Source organism: Mycetomoellerius zeteki, unplaced genomic scaffold (assembly GCF_001594055.1).
Source record: "Mycetomoellerius zeteki isolate Tzet28-1 unplaced genomic scaffold, Tzet1.0 scaffold59, whole genome shotgun sequence".
Lineage (NCBI taxonomy): Eukaryota > Metazoa > Arthropoda > Insecta > Hymenoptera > Formicidae > Mycetomoellerius > Mycetomoellerius zeteki.
This window is the reverse complement of record NW_017257599.1, coordinates 22,084-29,535: the sequence shown is the minus strand read 5'-3', so window position 1 is coordinate 29,535 and position 7,452 is coordinate 22,084.

Here is a 7,452-nt window from a genome sequence, read left to right as displayed (position 1 = left end):
TTTTAATTTTTTCTTTTTCTGTCAAAGCCATTTTTGGCTTTGACCAAGCTTCAAATTTTGAAAACTTGATCTGCCATTGTAGGTACGTCAAGTTGAATTTTTGGATTCTGACTTCACATTCGTAATCAGCGATCCCAAAAACCCCCGAGTAACAAGTTTCAATCGAATTCGGGCATATTTTTTGCAAATTTACTCGCCGTACGTAAAATTTCGAAAAATTTTGAGCTTATAGGCGCCATTGTGAACTCAAAATCGAAAAATGAAAATTGTATACAGTACACGTTTTCGAAGTTTAACTATCGGGAACACGTTTCTGATACCTTATTACATACAAATGGACCTTTCGATACTTGTCTACGTTCTTTTCTGCTAATTGTTGGGGGTTGAAATCCATGTCGAAATTCAGCACATCTCGGCGTTAAAGGGTTAATACGACTTTTTCTGCAAAAGCGAAATCTGCAATAAAACATGGGGGTTTTCTCATTTAAAATTTTAAAGTTACCTACCCTTTCACCCCCAGCGGATGGTAGGTGGGGGATAGAATTTTTGTGTCAATGGATAGCTTTCTTGAAATCATTGAATACGCACATTTTTATTTTTTTGATCCTTTGAGTATTTCTTGAGATATTTTAAACGTTTTAGACTCATTTTTTAATTTCGCTGATTACAGCGCCATCTGTCATCAAAAAAATGTTTGTAATAGGTAAAATTTATGTAACTTTTTCTGAAGAAATGAAATCTGTAATAAAAAATGGGGATTCCCATTTAAAATTTTAAAGTTACCCTCTCTTTCACCCACAGCGGGTGGGGGTGGGGGGTCATGTTAGATGTCAAAAGATAGCTTTTTTCCGATGTGTATTTCTCGAGATATTCGACCGTTTCCATACTTTTCGGACACCCTGTATAATAGTACTACCGTTTGAACAAATTCAAACCTTTTATTTTATATTGATAATTCCGTACATTGAGATGCCCGAATCGTGTAAATCGTGACACATTTTACAGAATTAAAAAAAATAATCGCAGCTCGTATAACTTATAAATTTGTTAGTTAGACATGCACTCCATATTCAAACGTAATTTTGTAGTAATAAACCAAGAAAATAAAAATTCAAGAAATGAGAAATTAAAAATTTCGTGGTTACAATTGCTTTACGAAACATTTGGTTAAGCTATTTGTTTAGATTTCGTTAAGCTACCCCAAATTAAAAAAGAAATCATGTTTCTACGTCAATTTGTTGATGAGAAAATATAAGTTAAGAAAATTTTAACGCACGAAATCAGATACGGGCGAGTCGCCGAGTGGCCGGTCTATTCCCATTCGACTGCGCGCAAGCTTCCCCCACTCCGCCCGGCGTGCTGCCTCGCTCGCGTTCTTCAACTTTCCAATGGTTTTAAACTAACTTTTTCGGCAGTAAAAAATTCGAGAATTTTTTAACAGCAAATTGAAATCTTTCTTGACAAATTGGTGCCAATCGGAACTCTTAATCTTAAAAATTAGAGCCACAGTGATTTTTTGAAAAAAAAATTGTTATCTCGGGTCCTAATAATCAGAGGGTAACATTTTTTTTTTAAATTCGTAGGAAAATGTTAGCTGTCGAATGCTTCACACGGCTATATGATATGATGCACATTGATGGAATTGTTCTATTTTTTTATACAAAAAATACCCACTTTTCAAAATTATTTTAAAATAGTTTAATTGCAAAAAATCGTTTTGTTATTAAGTGTATGTGATAGTGCAACTTTTGAAGAAGAATAATTACCCCTGAAAAAATTTCTGTGCGACTGCTCAAACATGAAGAAATTAAGTTTTCCACAGACAGGTTTTTAGTGAACAAATGGCTTTTTGCAAAAACTAATGAACATTTCAGGTTCGTTCAGGGTTAGATTTTTTCGTCATCACGGGGGCTACATTTTACGAGAATTTTAAAGCTTTGTGTATAAATCTCGATGAACAGAGGGCGAGTGAAGAAAAGGTCTTTTTCGGTGGTTTTTATTTTTTTTCTACTTGACTAATTCAACCGATCTTAATGTTTAACATCTACTTTTGTAGGTATTTCGAATACCTACATTTTTCACACTGAACTTTTTTCCATACAATCAATATCTTGCGTTTTATGAGCGAAAAACATGATTTTTGCTATTTGATTTTTTTTCGCATATTTCCAACCAAAAGTTCCAGTTTCAAACATATGCATTTCATTTTTGATCTTCCGAAGACTTTTGTCGAGAGATATCATGGTTTACATCTTTTTTCCGGTAAAATTCTAATTCTACTGGATTATATAATATATGGTCATGCCCGGTGACGGATGTCGTTCGCATGGATGCCGAATTTGCAGTCTTGCATTTCCGCGGCTCATAGCCATGTCGAAATGCAAGGCTTAATTGTGGTAGCTTTCGAGCTACAATTTGTAATTAATTTTATGTTTTATGATTCATTTTCAAAACAACATTTTTTAAACATTTATATGACATTTATTAAATATTTATTTTACGTTATTTATTTATTTAAAATATGATTAAAAAAACATTTATTTAATATTTATCTGATGTTTATGCTAAGTATTATATATAAAACATTTTATTATTTTCTAAAATTCAAATTAATAGAAAAACGGGGAATAATAAAATAATCATGAAAGAGAAATTAACACAATATAATTGCGTTAAGGGGATCCTGAAGTGAAGCTCGAACTCCGACAGAGTCATTAGAGATCACTATTTTTTCAGTATCGACATATCTTTATATACTACCACCAATATCTCACGCAACCTATGATACACGCACGTTCGTGTCAATTTTCGTATAAAAAATTCGTCGTGATAAAGCGTTTAAGTCTAATTCTAAGAACTTGACGTTTTTTGTTCGTGCAAACTACGTGTGGATTACTATTTCGTAAGTACACTGTCTAAAAGTGAATTAGTGTATTATCACTGACTACACTTATAACCGTAATATCAGCGAATATTTACTGTTTTTCAGTAATAATACACTGATTCATTTTGAGAAGTTATGGTTTCTACAGATTGAATCTGCAGAAAATCATAATCTCTAAAATGAATCAGTGTATTATTACTGAAAAACAGTAAATATTCGCTGATGACTTCAGTGCTACGTTCACACACACATAACTGAGGTAATCAATAATAATACACTAATTCACTTTTAGAGAGCAGGTTGCAAAACTTTCATATCAAGCAAATGTTGTCACGACTTGACAGCTTGAAACGCCATGTTACACTAGGAAATGGTAAAAAATAGAGATTTTATTTTTACCGCTGAAGATGGTTCCAAAATAGGATTGATACGTTTGGAAGTTTTGTATTATAATTGACCACATATTGATGTTTAATAATTAATACTATTGAAATTTGTATGCACTAATTACAGCGTTGATTCTTAATTGCCTGTGAAATTTTTCTTATTTATTTTATTATTCTGTTTGGTAAAAAATATATCAATTTCGAAATGTTTGGTCGTTCTCGGCATAAAGAATCCACCTCAGACACATATTAATGCGTATATTTTAATTCTGGAAAATGATTTTTGAATCTGTGAAAGAGAAAAAAAGTATTTGTTATATAAGAATTATATGACTAATTAGTAATACAGACGACTTTAGGATCTCCTTAAGTGTATCATCTATGGACAGTAAGAACTGTGTGCATCGACAGTTATAAATGGTGTAACTGGTAAGGTACGAGACTCATATGAACCCTGATGAGGTCCCAGGTTCAAAACCAGAGTGAAAAAGATTAAAATATAATAAAAAATTAGAATTAATTAATAAAACTTTTCTCTAAAAGTTATCTAGGTTCAGGCACTGTTGATAAAAAAAATTAATTAAAAAAAGATTCTACATTGTTATTTTTTCTAATTTTGTTTAAATAATTTTAACATTAAAGAAACGTTTCTAAAAACGTTTTTAAAAACGTTAAAAATAATGGGATAATTCCTTCTTTTTTCATTTCAAAAAACATTTACTTAAATGTTAAAAAGCATGTTTTTTAAACGTTATAAAAACATTTTATAAACATCTTCAAATCTTTTTAAAACATTTTTATAATGTTTGAAAAACATTTTTATAAAATTCAAAAACATTTTTATAATGTTTAAATAACGTCTTTGTAATTACAAAAGAGAGAACTATCCCATTACCATTAACGTTTTTAAAAACGTTTTATTAACATGTTCTTGCTACTTGGGTTTTAAGCTTATTTCATATAATTATACATTATTAATTTAGTCCTTTTTATTTTTTTCATTTTCGTTGCTTTACACGTAACTCATCATATTTAATTACTTTAATTACAGGAAATATTAATTTCATTTATAAAAGACTTTGTTTCTGATGTGTGTAAAATGCTTTTGAGTAAAACTTTAACACGAAATAATATATATACATGTCATAAATCGTATAAAAAATTTCTTTAATTAGATCAATAAAATTTTAATTCCATCAATTAAGTAAAAGAAATAGTCTCATATTCGATCAAAGCTGATCATATTGCCTAGATATATCGGTGAGAATTTATAAGTACGTAGACAATTCTGTAAACTGCGCAATTCTTTTCAATCTTGAAACGCAATCATGGATAGAACTACAGTATTATGAAGTTATGTATTTTATAATTGTTCACACACGTCTCCTTGAAAAACGACGTTCACTCACTAGTTGTTGATTAAACGGATGTCCACTTACTACTTACTATACTAGTCATTGGCGACAAATATTGCGGAAGTCGGCATGCTTGACCTATGTAAACTGCAAAATTGTGTGTCTACGCATTCGACAGTAATTTCACTGCAAAACATGCTGATTTTGCTTAGAAAAAAATTTTTATATTGTACATATGCAAAATCTATTGTGGTGTTCGTCACAGTTGATGTACATCGACGTTTCACTGAGAAGGACGTATACACTTTTATCTGTTAAACTTAAATCACCAACCGAAAATGCTATACTATTGTGTCGTGTACTCATTACCGTATTTTGATAGTATTAGTAAACTGCAATCAAATGTCTACGCCAACTGTCGACCATATATCAAACCATTGTCGAATCACTATCAGAAGCATATATCGAATCACTGTCAAACACCTATCGAATCGCTATCGAACATCTATCGAAACACTTTTAATCCCAGCAATACGCACTGGAGTCCCAGAAACTTCAGTGCAATTTGCTGAATCGAGATTTTTTCGTGTTTCTGAACTTTTATTTTCTTTGAATCTATATATTTCGAAGCTCGTTAATTCTATCAAATTTTACACATAATGGGCATTTTCCCCAATCAATTCTCCATCAATTGAAACATCCATTTTTACGGAACTTACGGTAACAAATATGGATGGGATCCAGGGGACCCGAGTGTGTGTATGAAGGGTAGAAAAAAAAACAGTTTACATAGCTACGAATTGACCACCTCCGAACATTTATCAGACCGCTATCGAACGTCTACCTTGAATACATACGGAATGAATCACTATTCGACGGAATTTTGTAATGAGGGTTCAATCGTATGTTGTAGACCGAAATGTGCAAATAATTTACAATCACAAATTATTTATCACGTATTCGTCTATTTGTCATGTAATGCAGCATTTCCAATATTATTTAAAGCACGAACTGTTTATTCACATTCTATAATAGAATCTTCATCACAAATTTTGTGATGTCTTTACAGCATCAAATTTATTGGTAACACTACTTTTGGCGTAAAAAATTATTTAAATTATTTTAATTCTTCTCTCTCTCTCTCTCACTCGATCATACTGTGTACAGACACAGTTTAAAATGTACATGTTCCATGCAATGTTCCATGCAATGTTGTTCCATGCAATCCAGTTCGATCATAAAAACCTAATTAACGACTTCAAATACGGACATGTACCATGACAATTTTTCATTATATGCTACACGTATTGTAACAAGTTCTACAATCAGAAAAAAATTTAATTTCTTGAATGATTCATATTGGAAAAAAGAAATTGCGGGGATCGAATAAACAAAATGACAGGATCATTGTTGGATTCGTATCTTAAAACTTATAACATCATAATTTGTCTGTATTTGCATTGAAATGACTCGATTTAAATCGAGACGTTTGTAATAGATTTCACAATTGATATTATTATGTTAATTATTTAACTTTTGAACCATAATGTTAAAAAATACGCCAATAGTTACGTCGGTCAGACCACTGTCATGTTTCTACTAATTTTATAAATCCTTATAATGAAGAACGTACGCACACTATGTATAATATGTTCGTACGAACTAGGGTGATCGTTTTAACAATTTTTTGAAATTTAATCGGGACACCCTAAGGTGATTCAATATCTGAAAAAATATCACCATATTTTGTGCAGATTTTTTGAACAATTTTAACTCGTGTCACCGGGACACGAGTAGGTGGAAAAACACTTTTGTGGACAAAATTCGACCGACGCTCTAATTCTTAATCAATTTTAAATTTTTTTTTTTAATTTGCTCGAAATTGAATAAGCTATAAGCCTCGGCATAAATTTTGATTACGTTCCAAAGTAAAAATTGCCGATCCAATGAATTGAACAAAAGAAATCAAAATTACACGATAACAAATATTGAATTGGCAATTTTTGATTTGGCCTGCAATCAAAATTTATGCAGAATGGGCTTATAGTGCATTCCATTTCGAACGAATTAATAAAAAGAACTTTAAAATTGATTAAGAATTAGAGCGTCGACCTCTTCCGCTCACTGTGCAGGGTCTTGAAATATAGTAATGTTTTTTAATGGGAATTTTTCTTTTAAATAGTCTTTTAACAGCTGACAGCTATCAATATTTCTGTAAACTTTATGAAAATAAAATTTTTAAAGGTAATTGGCAGCGTTACAAGGATACTATGACAGTTGACAGCTGTCTGAATAAAAAATACATAATTAATAATAAATTTATTTATTGCATCGATTATTTTAATCAAATTTTACAAAATGTTTCGAATTTCGGTCTCATATAATCTCAAAAAGAGCTCTGCAAGTTGTGCAAGTTAAAGGAGGAGGACCCATAAGGGCCGCTTTCGGCCCCCTCCAAATATTTTGTTCAAACTCACGAAAATTTATATTTTGAGGTCAATTACATTAAATTCGAGTGATTCCAGCTTAAACGGAGCGATAGAGTTGTCATATTTATTCGGAAATCGATATTTTGATTGTCGTATTGGAAAATAATTTGAATTATTCTGGAATCACAGAGTTTTCTCAATTCTTTATGCATTTGATGCCGACGCTTTTAAATTAAACTATACATGCCAATAAATTTCCTAGGAAGGATCAATTTTGATTTTGTGTATAAACTATTAACAAATGTGCGTGCGTGCGTGCGTGTGCGTGTGCGTGCGTGCGTGCGTGCGTGCGTGTGTGTGTGTGTGTGTGTGTGTGTGTGTGTGTGTGTGTGTGTGTG